This window comes from Ranitomeya variabilis, chromosome 1 (genome assembly GCF_051348905.1).
Source record: "Ranitomeya variabilis isolate aRanVar5 chromosome 1, aRanVar5.hap1, whole genome shotgun sequence".
NCBI classification, from domain to species: domain Eukaryota; kingdom Metazoa; phylum Chordata; class Amphibia; order Anura; family Dendrobatidae; genus Ranitomeya; species Ranitomeya variabilis.
The window spans coordinates 697,287,276-697,306,977 of record NC_135232.1 but is presented as its reverse complement, the minus strand read 5'-3'; the positions used below and the strand labels follow the sequence as shown (position 1 = coordinate 697,306,977).

At 48.2% G+C, this 19,702-nt stretch overlaps 1 long non-coding RNA gene across 1 annotated transcript in view; it reads right to left on the bottom strand.

Annotated features, from left to right (window-relative positions):
• The window catches only part of LOC143777021 (uncharacterized), a 153,685-nt gene that overhangs the window by 75,662 nt on the left and 58,321 nt on the right, over positions 1-19,702 (bottom strand). The window lies entirely within an intron of this gene.

The window sequence follows — 19,702 nt, the reverse complement described above, 5'->3', positions numbered from 1 at the left end:
AAGCCCCTAATGCTCATTTGTTGTCCATGAATAGACATGACATATCATCCCCCTTATATCATGAAAGGCAAAATCCTGAGGAACGATCCCTACATAGCACCATTGCAGAAAAAAAACTAGTTGGAGAAAGGTTTCTATTGATAAAATAGATGATAGGTGCAGCATTAGAGGAGTCTTGTCTAAGACCATGTTCACATGTCCAGTAGTCATCCGTTAGAATGGATCCAGCAGAAATCCGTCAGCAAAAAAGTTGTGCAGACAGAATGAAAACTGATTTCAGCCGGATCCGTTTTTTTGTCGAAGAATTTCTGCTGGATCCGTTCTAACGGATGATTACAGGACATAGCCTGATACTTAAAGGAGCTGGAAACATTTTTTTTTCTATGAATGGATGCTTTCAAAACAAACAGAGACAAATACAAATAAACAAGTTTTGCCACCCTCTGTGTACACAGCGCAGGTCACTCCGGAGGGCATGTCGATGGATGATTCTTTCACGGTGTACTCTTGAAGTCACTTGACGGTAGCAGACAATCACAATATTTTCAGCACAGGACAACCACTTTAAGAATCTGAGACCCATATTTTCACCTTGAAACCTATCCAAACCAAAGACCACCCTAGGGTCGTACAGTTACAAGGGTGGCTGCCAACAATCTGTCTAGTGAGTAAAGACCCCTATACACTAGAGAACAGTCGGAGATTTTCAGGACCAGCTATCTTATATGTACGGCAGTCTGTAGGGTCCAGAAATAAGCGTCCATCTGGGGTGTCTGGCAGCAGCTTACTCCCCCCTCCCTAATAAAAAAAAAAAACATGAAGATACCTGGAGATGATCCCTTCCTTTGAGGGTATTGAGGTCGGCCACCATACACTTAAAACATTGGCATTTGCTGATGATATTTTACTAATGATAGCCAATCCTAAGGAATCCATTCCTTCTATAATGGATGCCTTCAACAAGTTTGGAGCAGTTTGAGGATTTTGCATAAATTATAATAAATCTCATGCTTTGGCTATCTTCAAAACTGCTCAGAAATGATGGCCGTTCCCTTTCCCCCTTCAGTGGAGGAGGTACTCCCTGCGTTATCTTGGAGTCTACCTACCCTCAAACCCCCATGATATTTATAAACTGAATGTTCGACCCCTCATTTCTGCGGTTATACAGGAAATACAATCCGGGAAATCCCTTAAACTGTCCTTTACGGGCAAGGCCATTCTGATTAAAATGATCTCTTTTCCTTAAATACTTTTTCTCTTACAGACACTACTGGTTCTACTATCTAAAACTGATGACAGGCTTTTGACAAAAGTTTTCCATCAATTTATTTGGGGCTCAAATTGGGGCTCTAGAATTAGTATTTTTAGGCCGCAACAAACTAAATCCTTAGGTGACCTTAATTTCCCTAATATACGTGCAGCGCCCCCACTGTCGCAGGGCCGAGGGGTACCCGGTACCGGGCCTCTGAGTCTCTGCTCTGGGGTTGTCACGGTGGCTAGACCCGGTCTGTGACCCTGCTGAGGGGCGCCCAATGAAAGGTGTGGAGGGGTGATGATGTTATGGTACGGTGCAGGTCGCAATAAATAACGAGGACACCAGGTTGCAGTCTCTTTATCTCTTTACTGAAGGCTTCAGGGTCCTCAGTCCGGAATACGGTTAACCGGGCTGCGTAAGTCCGGCCGGTCCAATGGCACCTCCAGAGTTCCCTTCACAGGTGGAAATCTGTGCCTACCTTCTAGCGCTTGTGTGTTGTGGTCCTCCCCTGCTGTGCTTACGGGATAGTCCCCACAACTGTTGTGTCTGTTTCTCGTGTTCCCTCACAACTCGATTATTATGTTCTTCTTCGTCCCCCAGATTGTATGGCTAGGACGCACCCGTATGACGGGGAGGCTCGGAGCTCTTCCGGGACCCTAGTGTCGCCCCTCTCCACTGGTTGCCCCCTATGTCTTCGTAGGTGATTTGTGTGAGACAGCCCGCCTATAGCTGACTGTCCTGCCGTAGGTTTGAAGTACTGCTTGGAGCCTAGTACCTCCTCGGCGTTCCGGCCACCGGCTACGCGCCTCAGTAGGATGTTGCCTCGTCTTACAGCACGACTCCTACTGGTGTTTCTCCTTGTTGCGTTGATCTCGTTTCTCACTCAGCACAATATACCTCGCTTCTTGTCCTTTCTTAGGGTACCGCCGCGATCAGGTGCAGGCGCGGTCCCGTAACGTTCTCTCTGTTCGCTAGGCCTCTGTCAGGATCCCACCCCTGACAGGGACCCCCCTGAGTCTCTCCCCGCAACACCCTCTGCCACAGGATGTTGCGTGTTCAATCCCCAGTCAGCTTCTCTCTCACTTCCTATCCAACCCCCAGTTTTACCAGATTGTGAGGAGTGGCCTAATACATAGCACCCTTAGCTCCCCCTGGAGGCCAGACTGTGAAGTGTATTGGTGTCTGTGATACCTGGTCAGGTGAACTCCTTCAGTGCCATCAGACGTACCATAGCCCCCCTTAGCGGCGGAGCATCAGTACTGCAACGACCAGGACTCTGGGGCGCTGCACTCCCCCCCGGTTAAATCCAGTACTCCTGGACTGGGAAGAAAACAACAATACATGTCAGCAAAAAGACATACAATTTTGGAAATGCAATAACAATAAGCAAATTTGAACAGAGCTTCCCTTTATGGGAGGTGAGGACACTTGAACGTTACAAACATGGTTAAATACTTTAAATAACATACTATAAATAACTTTTCTTACCCAACCGGGTATTCTACTAAGTGCAAATTTTTGAACAATAATTTAACGTTGCCTTTAAGGACGTACACACTGAATCCACTAAAGACCTTCTTATAAAACGCTATAAGGCTAATCAACTTTTTCTTCATTTTCCATCTTTACATCTGCAGGACCGCCTGTCTATCTGCCCCAGGCCTACTGCCTCTCGTTCTGTTGCAGGACCGCCCCTTTCTGCCTGGGCCTACTGCCTTTCTGCTACTATACACAGTATAGAACGTATCATCCATCTCTCAGTTCAAGATCTCTGAGCCATCTCTATATGGCTCCTAGGAGGACTCACTAACTAACCCCATCTGGGTTCACTTCCTGTCCTCATTCTCTGACACATCATTAAACATTTCTTACTATCAACTGTCTGACTACATATAACTTTACATGTAAGCATTATCACTATTTCTCTTTCAAAGCATCATCATTCTTTAAGTGCTATTGATGAACGTTCCCTTTAAGAAGGAACCAAGTCTCTATGAGGTAGTGCAACTTCTCAAGCTGCAAGTCCGTACGCAGCAAGGACTCCGGTACTGCTTCCAGGAACAGTTTCTTCGCAAAGAGTCCTTTCTTTTATAAAACCAGTAGAGGGCACCTTTAAGAAGGTGAAAACTATTTACAAGGAGTTTGTAATCATGCAGTGTTCATGATCCAGCAGTTCTTTCAACAATGATAAAACAGGAAACAAAAACAAAAAGCAGAAGAAGGGATCCCGGGTAAACAAAGGGATCCCTTTAAGAATAACCCTAGTCGGGTTTAAAGCAGCAAAAAGCAGGGAAACAAGCAGTTAACTATTTACATATCCATGGCATCGAGGTTTACTCTCGCTCTGGCGGCCGTAGCTCCCCATAGACCTCGCTCGGCAAGGTGATCGGCGAGATCGGGGCCTTTAAGAAGTGCTCCATACCCGTGGCCCAATCCCAGGGTGTAAGGCGCCGGAGTCTATAGGTCCCAGGGAGAGGGGGTGCCGCGACGGGGCCTATCAGCAGGTCCTCTGCTGGCGGGGCAGGGTCGTTCTTCATACCTGCTTCAGATGCGGTCCCTCCGGTGCCGATCTGCTTCGTCCCCGCTGGGATCTGGAACGCTGGTTGCAGGGCCTTGCGCTGCAGCGTTGTCATCTCCATTTGCGGCATCTCGCTTTCCGGCAGGGCCTTGCTTTCTGGCTTCGGAGCGCTGGAACTTCTTTCCTGCTCCGGACCAGACGAGGCTGCCAACAGACGTCTGATGAGGCTCCCGATGAAGGTCTTCTTCCACCCGGCCTCAGTGCTCAGCTGCATCCGCCGGAGTTGGTCGCCGAGCTCATCCACTCCGGCCTGCAGGAAATCAATATCAGCGGTGGAGGCCTGGTTGCGGTGCCCCTCCGGGTAGCTGGGGGAGTCCTCTGCTCCTACCCCACGCTCCGGCTCCGGGTGGCTCGCCATGGCGTCCTCCATGTTGCTCACTTCTTCTTCCTGGTCCTTTTCCCGCTCTCTCCTTCGTGGGCGGTTTCGTTTTCTCTGTCTCCGCCCACCATTGAGAATCAGGAGGCGGATCTCGGCTGCTGACGGACACGTCCTCACGGTGCAGAAATATTTAGACTGGGCGGCCATTGTCTTTCACGCTCTTCAGCTGGTCCACGCCCACTCCACGCCCCTCTTCTTCTCCTGCGCTCTCCTCAGCGCTGTAATGGCGGCGGTTTTGGCGGCAAATGGCAATGCACAGTCTTTGCAATAAGTCACAGTCCAAGTACAATAAATCACAGTTCCAAGGCACACATGACCTGACTCTTCAGGCTTAAGTAGATCCTGTTCGTGATGCCAAGTTTGCAGCGCCCCCACTGCCGCAGGGCCGAGGGGTACCCGGTACCGGGCCTCTGAGTCTCTGCTCTGGGGTTGTCACGGTGGCTAGACCCGGTCCGTGACCCTGCTGAGGGGCATCCAATGAAAGGTGTGGGGGGGTGATGATGTTATGGTACGGTGCAGGTCGCAATAAATAACGAGGACACCAGGTTGCAGTCTCTTTACCTCTTTACTGAAGGCTTCAGGGTCCTCAGTCCGGAATACGGTTAACCGGGCTGCGCAAGTCCGGCCGGTCCAATGGCACCTCCAGAGTTCCCTTCACAGGTGGAAATCTGTGCCTACCTTCTAGCGCTTGTGTGTTGTGGTCCCCCCCTGCTTTGCTTACGGGATAGTCCCCACAACTGTTGTGTCTGTTTCTCGTGTTCCCTCACAACTCGATTATGATGTTCTTCTTCGTCCCCCAGATTGTATGGCTAGGACGCACCCGTATGACGGGTAGGCTCGGAGCTCTTCCGGGACCCTAGTGTCGCCCCTCTCCACTGGTTGCCCCCTATGTCTTCGTAGGTGATTTGTGTGAGACAGCCCGCCTGTAGCTGACTGTCCTGCCGTAGGTTTGAAGTACTGCTTGGAGCCTAGTACCTCCTCGGCGTTCCGGCCACCGGCTACGCGCCTCAGTAGGATGTTGCCTCGTCTTACAGCACGACTCCTACTGGTATTTCTCCTTGTTGCGTTGATCTCGTTTCTCACTCAGCACAATATACCTTGCTTCTTGTCCTTTCTTAGGGTACCGCCGCGATCAGGTGCAGGCGCGGTCCTGTAACGTTCTCTCTGTTCGCTAGGCCTCTGTCAGGATCCCACCCCTGACAGGGACCCCCCTGAGTCTCTCCCCGCAACACCCCCTGCCACAGGATGTTGCGTGTTCAATCCCCAGTCAGCTTCTCTCTCACTTCCTATCCAACCCCCAGTTTTACCAGATTGTGAGGCGTGGCCTAATACATAGCACCCTTAGCTCCCCCTGGAGGCCAGACTGTGAAGTGTATTGGTGTCTGTGATACCTGGTCAGGTGAACTCCTTCAGTGCCATCAGACGTACCATAGCCCCCCTTAGCGGCGGAGCATCAGTACTGCAACGACCAGGACTCTGGGGCGCTGCATACGTCTATACAGTATAGCGTCTGTCTTCCGCCACTCCCTGGACTGGATACATGCCTTCACCCGCTTCACAAATACTCCAATAGATGAGGTGATGTGTAGACCTTTTAATCTTCCTGCTCTGCTCCACCTACGACAAGCCGAGGTCCCAGTGGAGGTTATGGATAACCCCCTACTGTAGTCAGTAATCTCCGGATGGCGCCATGCTAGACAAATTAGTGGACTTGACCCCCATATTTCGGTGTTTCTTCTCTTCCGAGGCAATCCCTCCTTTCTACAGGGCAGGCCACCTCCCATCTATTGTGTGCTTGGGAATAATGGATGCAGACTGATTTACGACATGTTGGCGGACAATCAATGTCCTCTTACTTTGGAAGATACTGTCTTTAAATACCCAATCCTGGTGGGAGATAACTTTACTATTACTCAAGTTAGACGTTATGTAGGCTCGGTACTGCGGGATATACTGGACGACGTTAGAGCGCACCATCTAAACTTAATCTCCATTAAAGCCCACGCTGGGAATTACCGTATATTTCGGACTATAAGACACACTTTTTCCCCCCAAAAAAGTGAGGAAAATGGGGGGTGCGTCTTATAGTTGGAATGCAGGCTTCCTGGCAGTGGTGTGGCAGCGGCAGAGGTGCGGGGATGATGAGGCGCAGTGAGCGGTATGGCGTGAGCGGGGTCCCTTCCACAGGTGAGGTGACGCAGCGGCCCGGTATCCAAGGTAAGCAGCAGAGCCGGGTGAATCATGGCTTTATCGGTGGCGGCGGCCATCTTCCTAAGGCCGTGCATGCACAGATGGAGTGCTCTGCTTCCCGGGGCTTCAGGAAAATCGCCGCGGGTGGCCGCGAGTGTGCAGATGGAGATCGCAGTGGCAATTTTCCTGAAGCCGAAATCTAAATCTGCGAACTCAGCTTCAGGAAAATGGCCGCCGCGATCTCCATCTGGGCACACGCAGCCTCCCGTGGCCATTTTCCTGAAGCCCCGGGAAGCAGAGCACTTCATCTGCGCACGCGCGGCCTCAGGAAGATGGCTGCCACCACCTATAAAGCCATGAGTCACCCGGCTCTGCTGCTTACCTTGGATACCAGGCCACTGCGTCACCTCACCTTTGGAAGGGACCCTGCTCATGCCATGCCGCTCACTGCACCTCATCATCCCTGCACCTCTGCCGCCACCACAGCACTGCTGCAACCCCCCCATGGACACCAGGCTGTGGCGTCGCCCACCTAAACAGGAAGGGACCCTGCTCAGGTGCACGCCATATCGCCCACCGCATCACCGCACCTCTGCCGACACCATGCCTCCTGTGACCCTGCTCTGCCACTGCCAGCCCTCAGGTAAGATACTGTAAATTCGGACAATGAGACGGACCCCCATCTTATAAAAAAAAAAAATTTTCTGCAATTTTCACCCCAAATTTGGGGTGCGTCTTATGGTCGGGTGCGTCTTATGGTCCGGTGCGTCTTATAGACCGAAAAATACGGCATTCTTTGAGTTTTTATATACAAGTCACTGAAACCTTCCATACAGTGGTCAGACTCTTCACCAGGCTCGGGGAGATGGGTATCTCAACTAACCGACATTCAGGTAAAAGACCTCTTGAAAGCCACATTACGTATTAACTCTATGTTACCGTATGATGATTACGCAACCATGACCCTCATGATATTCCATAGAGCATATATTTCCCCAGAGGTTAAATCGAAAATGTCCCCCTCAGGTGATTTTCCCTGCCCCGAATGTTTACATTCTCCAGCTGATATTTTTCATTGTTTCTGGGATTGTCCAAAAATACGGGAGGTTTGGGATACCGTCTTGCAGCATCTCACTAATACCTTTGTTGTATGTATTTCTTTCTCCGGAGTGGGCCATATTCAACATTCTCCCACAAGATCAGTTGGTGAGGCTTTCTGCTCAGCAGCGCCGCATTTTACTCATCTGGGCGGCAGACACCTGCAAAAGTATTCTACATTTATGGGCACAGGGTAGTACTTCTTTCAGCTTAATTACTACAAAGGTAGCCTATCTCTTCAAGATGGACTGGATAGAGTCCATATTGAACAAAGAAAAATACACTGAACGTTTTTTCCTTACATGGTCTTCTTTTATTAGGCTATGTGCCCACGTTGCAGAAATGCTGCGGAAATCTCTGCAGCATTTCCGCCACTCCCTGCCGCGGGTAAAACGCATCCGGAATTCACATGCGTTTTGCAAGCGTTTTTAGCTTGCAGAATGTTGGCGTTTTCCAAGTGATCTGTAGCATCGCTTGGAAAAGTGATTGACAGGTTGGTCACACTTGTCAAGCATAGTGCTTGGCAAGTGTGAACAACTTTTTACTATTGATGCTGCCTATGAAGCATCAATAGTAAAAGATAGAATGTTAAACATAATAAAAAAAATATGGTTATTCTCACCTTCCGACGGCCCCCAATCTTCTCATCGGCACTCCCGGTACGTTCCGTTCCAAGGGATGCTTTGTGCGAAAGATCTTTGTGACGTTATGGTCGGATGACCACGACGTCATCCCAGGTGATTCGCACAATGCATCCCTGGGAACGGAAGCCGCCACGTGCACCGCTGAGAGGCGGGAGGACTCCGGGGGCATCAGAAGGTAAGTATATCCCTATTTTTTTGTTTTAATTTTTTTTTTTTTGTACATGAATATGGATCCCAGTGCTTGAAGGAGAGTCTCCTCTCAACCAGACCCGGGTACCATCCGCACAGGAAGTGCTCACTTTACTCATGGTGGGCATAGCCACATGCATAAAGTGAGCGTTTCAATGCATTCCTATGGTGGCAGAATTGCCTCGATTCTGCAGAAATAATGAACATGCTGCGGATTTTACCGCTATGCGATTCCGCAGCTGGAACATCCGCAGCATGGGAACAGCAACAGCGGAATCCCATAGGATTGCATGGGAATGCGGTTATTAAGCATTTTTATGCATTTCCGCTGCGGCAAAAAATACGGCAGAAACCCATAAAAAAACGCAACGTGGGCACACAGCCTTAATGCTCAGACATTATCTATACGCAGGGTAGGACTGGCCCACCGGAGAACCAGAAGATTCTCCGGTGGGCCCAGGCATTGACACCTGCTGGCATACTGGCCAGCAGCTGCCTAGGGCCCCCACTACTCCAGGGGCCCCCAGCCAATAGCAGCACACCCAGCAGCTATGGGGCCCTAGTCAAGGGGGCCCACCCAATGCCAGCGGAGCAGAAGCTGGAGACAGGAGCCTGTCCCCGCTGCTAAAGAGAAGTGAATATTCATGCGTCCCAATGCCCCCATGGGCGTGGGCGTGGAGAGGAGTGAACATTCACTTCACTTTAACCCTAGAACGCATACCCATAGAAATCTACACATTCACGCACCTGGGGCCTTTTAGGCCTGTTTACAATTATCATGGAATAACTCAAATAAAAATACTTTTCAAAGTTTATTGCAAAGTAAGGATGCATTCCCACTAGCGCAGGGGTCCGCCAGGATGGGATTCTGTAATGGATCTGACCTCCTGGTGACCCCAGCTAAGGCTGGCGGACGCATACCTGGGGCCTCGCAGGCCTGCCAGGTTACTTGTTTTCTATTTTCTGTAAAATTACTTTAGTTAGAATTTTGAAACTCTAGGTATTCCTCAGGTATATAGTTGTTAGTAATTTCCAGTTGTTCATATATTTTTATGTTATAGGCATTTCGGTATAACAACCTTTTTTTGGGGACTACCCCATATTCACGCACCTGGGGCCTTTTAGGCCTGTGTGCAAATAACACGGAATAACTCAAATAAAAATACTTTTAAAAATTTATTTTACAATTGCAAGGTAAGGATGCATTCCAACTAGCGCTGGGGTCTGCCAGGAGGGGATCCGTAATGGATCTGACCTCCTGGTGACCCCAGCTAAGGCTGGCGGAATCCTGGAGTTACCAGGAGGTCAGATCCATTATGGATCCCCTTCTGGCGAACCCCAGCGCTACTGGGAACACAGCCTAAGATGTGTATATTTCAAAACATAATTATGTGCATAAAACAACAAAAAAGTAAGTAAACGGACACGCCAAATATAGGCATTCTATATGCAATTTTTTTATGAAAACATTTTTTGGTTGCAGCAAACTTGGTGCAGGAATATTTATTTGTAACTTTACATATTCCCTCGACGATTTTTTCGGCTGAATGTTCCTTGCATACATTTTATCCACAAGTAGAACAGAAACGCTCCGATTTTCTTTCCTTCTTTGCTGGACAAATATAGCAGCGCTGTCATGCAGAATCCACACTCTTCCCAGCAATAGCAGAGTCATAAAAGTTCTTCCCCAGCAACAATACAGACAAAAAGACTGAGTATCACATGTAAACCTAGTACAGGCCTAAAAGGCCCCAGGTGCGTGAATATGGGGTAGTCCCAAAAAAAGGTTGTTATACCGAAATGTCTGTAACATAAAAATATATGAATAACTGGAAATTACTAACAACTATATACCTGAGGATTACCTAGATTTTCAAAATTCTAACTAAAGTACTTTTACAGAAAATAGAAAACAAGTAACCTGGCAGGCCTGCGAGGCCCCAGGTATGCGTTCTAGGGTTAATAGCTGGCAGTGTTAGCCGCAGGCTGAGGCTAACACTGCCCGCATGTAAAGCCGGTGTGGCTGCATCGGGGGCCCAGAGGTGGGCCCCTGCAGGGTGGCTAACCCTGAGGGCAATCGGCGGGCAGGTAGCAATCCCTGCAGCTTGGCAGCAGAGCCGTCCTGCTTCCTGCCTGACACAGCGTGGCTGGATGATGTCATCATTCAGCATGCGGCTGTTTCAGACAGAAAGTTGCCGGCGACAGAGATGCTGCCGATGTGCAGCAGCTGCGGGGAACGTTCGGAGAGGTGAGTGGTACTGTGTGTCTGTCTGCGTACGTGCGTGCGTGTGTATGCGGTGCGGTACGGTGCTTTGTGTGTGTGTGTGAGAAAGAGTGGTGCGGTGCGGTGCTGTGTGTGTGGTGCTGTGTGTATGTGTATTGGAGATGTGTATTGGAGATTGGCAATGATGTGGGTGATGGAGAGAGCAGTGATGGGGGTGGTGGGGGAGAAGGCAATGTTGATGGTGGTGGAAAGGACGATGGGGGTGGTGGGGGAGGTAATGATGGAGGTGTTGAAATGGGCAATGATGGCATGGTGGGGGAGAAGGCAATGTTAGAGGTGTTGAAATGGGCAATGATGGGGTGGTGGGGAGAAAGCAATGATGGTTGTGGTGGAAAGGACAATGGTGGTGGTGGAGGAGGAGGCAATGACTGAGGTGGTGGAATGGACAATGACGGGGGTTGTGGGGGAGAAAGCAATGATGGAGGTGGAAAGGGCAATGATAGGGGTGGTAGGTGAGAAGGCAATGATGGAGGTGGTGATGAGGACAATGATGTGGAGGAGGGGGAGAACAATGATGGAGGTGGAGGGGGGCTGCATTATACTTTGAGGGGGCTACACTATATTTTGTGGGGGGCTGCATTATTCTCTCAGGGGACTAAATTATATTCTGGGGGGCTACATCATACTATATGAGGGGGAAGCATTATGCCCTATGGGGGAATGCATTATACCTTATGAGGGAGTTGCATTATACTTTGAAGGGGCTACATTATATTCTGTGGTAGGGCTGCATTATACTATATGAGGGGGGCTGCGTTATACCCTATGAGGGTGCTATATTATATTCTGTGGGGGGGCTGCATTATATAAAGCTGGGAAAATATCCAACAAAAATTCAATGTGAATAGCAAATGGATATATAAAACTTAACCTTTATTAGGTACACATAAAAGTATATCAAATATATAAATCAAAAAAGGGGGAAGGGGACCCCAGTGAGGAAAGTGAACCCTATACCAAGCAAACATAGAAATCAGGAAATCAGGGGAAGGGGATAATTAAAAATACTCACAGTATTCGGGTCTCAGGTCTGATGACCCCATAAACTGAAAAGGGCTAGTAGTTTGTGTAGTGATGAATATAATCTGTATGATCAAACACTCGTATGTACAGACCCTTGGGACAATCATATAATTATGCAAACCACTATTATTACCCTTATGACAATGGCTGCTTGCAGGGCATATCCCTATTTATCAAATACCATAACATACAATGCTCATAATAATGCAATTATAATGAATGAGTACTGGTGTATAGTATAGTCAAATATTAGAAAGTGAATTGTACATGAATACCGCAGAATTGTACATGAATACGAAATAGTAATAATAGGGATGCTACCATTGCGCCCATATGTAGGAGTTAATACAAGAAGAGAAAAAGAAGGCGCAATTGTGGTGCACACACCTGATGCATACGTGAAAAAAAGGCTTTTATTGTAGCAACAACAAGTGCACACATATATATAAAACTTTTAAAAACATTTAAAACACATGCAAAACATGGCTCAATAGAATAAAAAATGGCTTAATATGCATATAAATATATAATTATTACTCAGAATATTGGTGATCTATTGAAGAAATACACAGTGATGAAAGTAACAATGCAATAATCAAAATGTCAGGCTTAGATATAGCCTAATGAATTATACATATATATATCAATTTATCCAGTGCCTAGATAACACCAAGCTGAGTGAAAAAATGATCTGCATTGAGATGGCACTTCACATCACCCACTCTATAATCTAAGCTAAGCATGCATATAAGCAAACAATATACTTGCCAGGTGCTTCAATATATAGTCATGAGGACCATCCCTACACGTATCGCTACCATGTGTAGCTTCGTCAGGGGAAGATAGAACATACACTGCTGGTCTGCTATATATAGGATAGTAAGTGCACTTACTATTGTTGCCGGCATCGCCAACACCTGTGTTTGGCGGTCAGGGAACAAATCCATGATACCTTAATACAGGAAGCACTCTGTATGTCGGCGTGCGTGTCTCCTTGCGTTCCAAAGCGCGGAATGAGCATGATCGCGTCTGCGCAAAAGGTGTGAGGAAGAAAATCTATCAACCTTATCATTAAGGTCTATGTATATGACACATCAGCATTTCCAAGGATGCATCTATGTCAGCCCAAATTCGCCCCAGCCTTCGGAGAAGTGCTTTAACAAATGGCTAGTACCTTAGAATTATCACTTATACACAGAGGAGCACTAGTGCACTAAGCACTTGCAAAAATGCTCCTCATACAGAGATAGATCCTCTCTTATCAATACACTAATGAAGTCTAAGGCTATGTGCACACGTTCAGGATTTCTTGCAGAAAATTCTGGAGAATTCCGGACATTTTCTGCAAGAAATCCGCAAGAAAACCGCGTGCGTTTTTGCCGCGATTTTGCCGCGTTTTTGCCGCTGTTTTTTCCGGACACTTTCCAATGCATTTTAAGTGGGAAATCCGCAAAAAAAACGCAAAATTAATGAACATGCTGCGTTTTTTACCGCGATGCGTTTTTACCGCGGAAAAAAACGCATCATGTGTACAAAAAGTGCAGAATTCATTAAAAATGATAGGATGCATAATATAAGCAGATTATTTGCGGTTTTATAGCGTTTTTATAGGGAAAAAAACGCGAAAAAAACGCGAATAATCTGCAACGTGTGAACACAGCCTAAATGGTACATAATTATTATTGTAGGACTAGGAAGGAGACCACAATGTCTGATACCCAAAACCAAACATTACTATCACTTCGGACCACAAAAAAATGCAAGAAAATGAAAAAAATATATATAAATAAAAAATTGAATAATAAATGATAATAATAAAAATAAAGTAAAAAAAGCTACCCTATTCAATATTGAGGTGGCCTGGCTGAAAGGCCCCCAGATGAGACTATATAAAAGGGGCCAAACACGGCCCAGATGTTCATGGCATCAAGAATCCTGTATATAGCAAGTCTTCATTGATGCCATGAGGGGCCACTGTATTGAGCTTATAGATCCATCTAGACTCTAATCTTAATAATTCCCCTTGTCTATCTGACTTGCGGATATTGTTGGGTCATTTTTGTAAACCAACAACCCACAAGCCATACATGCTGCTAGAGTGTACTTGCAAAAAATGATTTGCCACTGTAGACAAGTTTTTACCCTTGGCCTGATCCTGTTTAGCTAGATTAATATTCGAAATATGCTGTTGTGTGCGTCTGCGTAGTTCCTGTGAAGTCTGACCAATATATGCTTTAGGGCAGGTGCACACAAGAGCGTAAACAAGATTACTCGATTTACAGTTAATATAGTCCCTAAGGGTGTGTACTGAGGAATCCAAAGGATTAGTGAACTGAGAACCCGTAACATGACTCCACATACATTACAATCTCCACAAGGGTAAGTGCCTTTAAGATGTGTACCTGATCCTATCCTTACCGTGGGTCTAATAAAGTGACTTCTAGATAGAGAGTCACGGAGGTCAGGGGCTCGTCTAGCTGTTATAGCCGGTCTAGTGGGTAAGAGATCAACAATTTTAGGATCTGTTTTTAAAATGTCCCAATGTTTATAAAAAAAAAGGCTGGTCACATTAGTCCACTGGTTGTGAAAGGTCATGATGAATCTTACACAAGTGTCCGGTTCTTTAGGTGTAGAGTCCAATAACGTATCTCTGGAAGTAGCATCAGCTTTTTGGTAAGCCCGTGTGATAACCGATCTGGGATAATTTCTGGCTCGAAACCAATCTATATGAATTCTAGCCTGAGAACGGCAGTCCACTTGTCTGGTACAGTTGCGTCGAGGTCTGTAAAATTGTCCGAGTGGTATTCCTCCTTTTAAATGCTGTGGATGGAAGCTATTAAAATCCAGCAGTCCATTAGAGGCTGTTGCCTTGCAATAAAGGTCCGTACTGAGTTTGCCGCCTTGGAGAGAAATCCTAAGGTCCAAAAAATCATCAGTGAGGGGTGAAATATTGAACGTAAGAAAAATATTAAAAGGATTCCTGTTGAGTGACTGTATGAAATCCTCACAGAATTCCTTAGTATCAGTCCAAATGAAAAAAATATAAATGAATCTAAGCCAAATTGAAATGTTTGACTGAAACTCCGGCGACGGGTACACGCATAAAGAGGTTGGCAAAGGAGGGGGCACAACGTGCCCCCATTGCCGTACCCGATACCTGTTTGCAGGGCCGGACTGGGACTTAAATTCAGCCCTAGCATTTTTAAGAACACAGGCCCACTTCTTGTAACTTCTGTAATCTTGCTCTCTACCGTGTTTCCCCGAAAATAAGCCACCCCCAATAATAAGCCGTAGTGGGGGGTAGAGAAGGGGCGGCTAATATAAGCCATACCCCGAAAATAAGCCGTAGTGGGAAACACGTGGAAAATATAAGCCATGGTACCTTTTGACTGCCTCGGTCCCCTCTGTCCTCTCTCTAGTGGCCCCGAGTGCAGGGTTAACTTTCTGTGTGCGGGTGAGGGGGAGAGGGCGCTGAGGCATACTTACCTAGTCCCGGCGATCCTGACGCTCCCCCTCCCCGTCCTACGGTCTCCGGGTGCCGCAGCCTCTTCCCCTGTTCAGCAGTCACGTGGGACCGCTCATTAGAGAAATGAATAGGCTGCTCCACCTCCCATAGGGGCGGAGCCGCATAATTCATTTCTCTAATCAGCGGTGCCGGTGACCGCTGACAGAGGAAGAGGCTGCGGCACCGAAGACCAGCTGTCCGGGGGAAGGAGCGGGACGCCGGGAGCAGGTAAGTATGACATATTCACCTGTCCGCGTTCCACACGCCGGGCGTCGCGCCATCTTCCCGGCATCTCTCCTCACTGACTGTGCAGGTCAGAGGGCGCGATGATGCATATAGTGTGCGCGCCGCCCTCTGCCTGATCAGTCAGTGCGGAGAGACGCCGGGAAGATGGCGCCGAGGAGCTGCAAGCAAGAGAGGTGAGTATGTGTTTTATTATTTTTATTGCAGCAGCAGCAGCACAGCTATGGGGCAATAATGGACGGTGCAGAGCACTATATGGCACAGCTATGGGGCAATAATGGTGCAGAGCACTATATGGCACAGCTATGGGGCAATAATGGACGGTGCAGAGCACTATATGGCACAGCTATGGGGCAATAATGGACGGTGCAGAGCACTGTATGGCACAGCTATGGGGCAATAATGGACGGTGCAGAGCACTATATGGCACAGCTATGGGGCAATAATGGACGGTGCAGAGCACTATATGGCACAGCTATGGGGCAATAATGGTGCAGAGCACTGTATGGCACAGCTATGGGGCAATAATGGACGGTGCAGAGCACTATATGGCACAGCTATGGGGCAATAATGGTGCAGAGCACTGTATGGCACAGCTATGGGGCAATAATGGTGCAGAGCACTATATGGCACAGCTATGGGGCAATAATGGACGGTGCAAAGCACTGTATGGCACAGCTATGGGGCAATAATGGTGCAGAGCACTATATGGCACAGCTATGGGGCAATAATGAACGGTGCAGAGCACTATATGGCACAGCTACTTTTTGGTTAAAAAAAAAAGTCGCCTTTATTTTGGCTAATATAAGCCATACCCCGAAAATAAGCCATAGTGGGACTTTTGGGGGTAAAAAGAATATAAGACACTGGCTTATATTCGGGGAAACACGGTAGATAGTCTAAGTACAGGTCAGCAGCATACAACAGAGATGACGCCCGACCAGCCTCACTTTAAATACAGCGGCAGAGCAAATAAAATGTTTTGTATGGGGGTAAACAGGGGTCAGGAGTCAATATACATGTCAGTGTAATGCAGCACAGAGGTGATAAAGGTGGCAGAATTTGTTGAAAGACTCAAACACTGGAGACAAGTTCCCTTTAAAAATAGACTTGTTTCCACAAAACTGCAACACAGGGCAGTAAAATGCAAGTTACAGAAATAAAGGGTGGGCAGCCTGGGGGGGTCGTGATTCTGCAGCATTACAGTACATACACACATATACAGTGCATGTATATATATATATATATATATATATATATATATATATATATATATATATATACACACACATTCACATACAGTACATAGTACATATACAGACACATAAGGTGCATATACAGTATATATATATATAGATATATACACACAGTACATATATACATTTAAAGATAGTACATATATATATACACATACACAAACTACAGACACATAACTTGCACATATACACACTTTACACATTGAGCATATACATATACACTCACTCCTTTCTGCAGGCAGCTGGATTTCTTCATGTGACATTACTTTCTAGGAGCAGGGGATTTCAACTCCATTGCTAGTGGTTGCACACATAGGCCTGAGCCCTCCTCGCACCCTCAGCCCTGCATCCTCCAGCACTGATCCTCTCACTCTCAGCCCTGCATCCTCCAGCACTGATCCCCTCAACCTCAGCCCTGCATCCTCCAACACTGACCCTCTAGCTCTCAGCCCTGCCTCCTCCAGCACTGATCCTCTCACTCTCAGACCTGCCTCCTCCAGCACTGATCCTCTCACTCTCAGCCCTGCATCCTCCAGCACTGATCCTCTCACTCTCAGCCCTGCATCCTCCAGCACTTCCTCTCACCCTCAGCCCTGCCTCCTCCAGCACAGATCCTCTCACCCTCAGCCCTGCATCCTCCAGCACTGATCCTCTCACCTTCAGCCCTGCATCCTCTAGCACTGACCTTCTCACCCTCAGCCCTGCATCCTCCAGCACTGATCCTCACTCTCAGCCCTGCATCCTCCAGCACTGATCCTCTGGCCCTCAGCCCTGCATCCTCCAGCACTGATCCTCTCACCCTCAGCCCTGCATCCTCCAGCACTGATCCTCTCACTCTCAGCCCTGCATCCTCCAGCACTGATCCTCTCACCCTCAGCCCTGCATCCTCCATCACTGATCCTCTCACCCTCAGCCCTGCATCCTCCAGCACTGATCCTCTCACCTTCAGCCCTGCATCCTCTAGCACTGATCTTCTCACCCTCAGCCCTGCATCCTCCAGCACTGATCCTCACTCTCAGCCCTGCATCCTCCAGCACTGATCCTCTGGCCCTCAGCCCTGCATCCTCCAGCACTGATCCTCTCACCCTCAGCCCTGCATCCTCCAGCACTGATCCTCTCACTCTCAGCCCTGCATCCTCCAGCACTGATCCTCTCACCCTCAGCCCTGCATCCTCCAGCACTGATCCTCTCACCCTCAGCCCTGCATCCTCCAGCACTGATCCTCTCACCTTCAGCCCTGCATCCTCTAGCACTGATCTTCTCACCCTCAGCCCTGCATCCTCCAGCACTGATCCTCTGGCCCTCAGCCCTGCATCCTCCAGCACTGATCCTCTCACCCTCAGCCCTGCATCATCCAGCACTGATTCTCTCACCCTCAGCCCTGCATCCTCCAGCACTGATCCTCTCACCCTCAGCCCTGCATCCTCCAGCACTGATCCTCTCACTCTCAGCCCTACCTCCTCCAGCACTGATCCTCTCACCCTCAGCCCTGCCTCCTCCAGCACTGATCCTCTCAGCCCTGCATTCTCCAGCACTGATCCTCTCACCCTCAGCCCTGCCTCCTCCAGCACTGATCCTCTCACCCTCAGCCCTGCCTCCTCCAGCACTGATCCTCTCAGCCCTGCCTCCTCCAGCACTGATCCTCTCACCCTCAGCCCTGCCTCCTCCAGCACTGATCCTCTCAGCCCTGCATTCTCCAGCACTGATCCTCTCACCCTCAGCCCTGCATCCTCCAGCACTGATACAGCAGAGGAGGGAACGCTGCAGCTGCTATTGGAGGAGCTCTCAGCTCTGCGCTGTAATCTTCCATCATCTTGTTCTCCTCACAGCACTAGCCCTGCCCACCACCTCCCATTGGTTTCTGTAGCTCCCCTGCTTGATTTCATTGGCTGGGTGCTACAGACAGCAGCTGTGCCTGGTGCGGCCTCTAGGAGAGGTATGTAAATTATCCCCGGCCATGAGCAGGAGCTGGGATATAGCTCGGGGATAAATGCCTCCCTGCCCCCAGCCCAGCTTACCTCCACTCTTCCTCCTGACTGCTGACTCCTGTCCCTGCTGATGTTTGCATGAAAAGAGCAGTTGAGGCCACACCTGTTGTGAATTTACCTTTTGGCTCCCTCTAGTGGTTACTAGTGATTTGACTCTGGGTATGTCATTCATCCCTTGTATGCTCACCTGGGTCGTTAGGTCAGGGGTGTTGCTATATAAGCTCCCTGGACCTTCAGTTCAATGCCTGGCAACGTTGTAATCAGAGCTAATCTGTTGTGCTCTTGTCTACTGATCCTGGTTCCTGCTAAATTAAGCTAAGTCTGCTTTCTTGCTTTTTGCTATTTGTTTTTGTTTGCATTTTTGTCCAGCTTGTACATAATCTGTATCCTAACCTTGCTGGAAGCTCTAGGGAGGCTGGAGTTCTCCCCCCGGGCCGTTAGACGGTTCGGGGGTTCTTGTATCTCCAGTGTGGAATTTTGTTAGGGTTTTTGTTGACCATATAAGTTATCTTACTACATTCTGCTATTAGTAAGTGGGCCTCTCTTTGCTAAACCTAGTTCATCTCTGTGTTTGTCATTTCCTCTTACCTCACCGTTATTATTTGTGGGGGGCTTGTATCCGACTTTTGGGGTCTATTCTCTGGAGGCAAGAGAGGTCTTTGTTTTCCTCTTCTAGGGGTAGTTAGTCCTCCGGCTGGCGCGAGACATCTAGCGACCAACGTAGGCATGTTCCCCGGCTACTTCTAGTGTTGGCGTTAGGAGTAGTTTTATGGTCAACCCATTTACCACTGCCCTATGAGCTGGATTTTTGTACGTCGCAGACTTACTTATTCCTCTGAGACCCTCGCCATTGGGGTCATAACAGTTTGCCAGGCCCGCTGGTCATTGTTTTTCTCCCGTTTTGACTTTGTGGTCTCGTATTTACCAGGTTCTAAGAATGTGAAGGCCGATGCTCTGTCTAGGAGCTTTGTGCCTGATGCTCCTGGAGTCGCTGAACCTGTGGGTATTCTTAAGGAAGGAGTTATCGTGTCTGCTATTTCTCCAGATCTGCGACGTGTGTTGCAGAGATT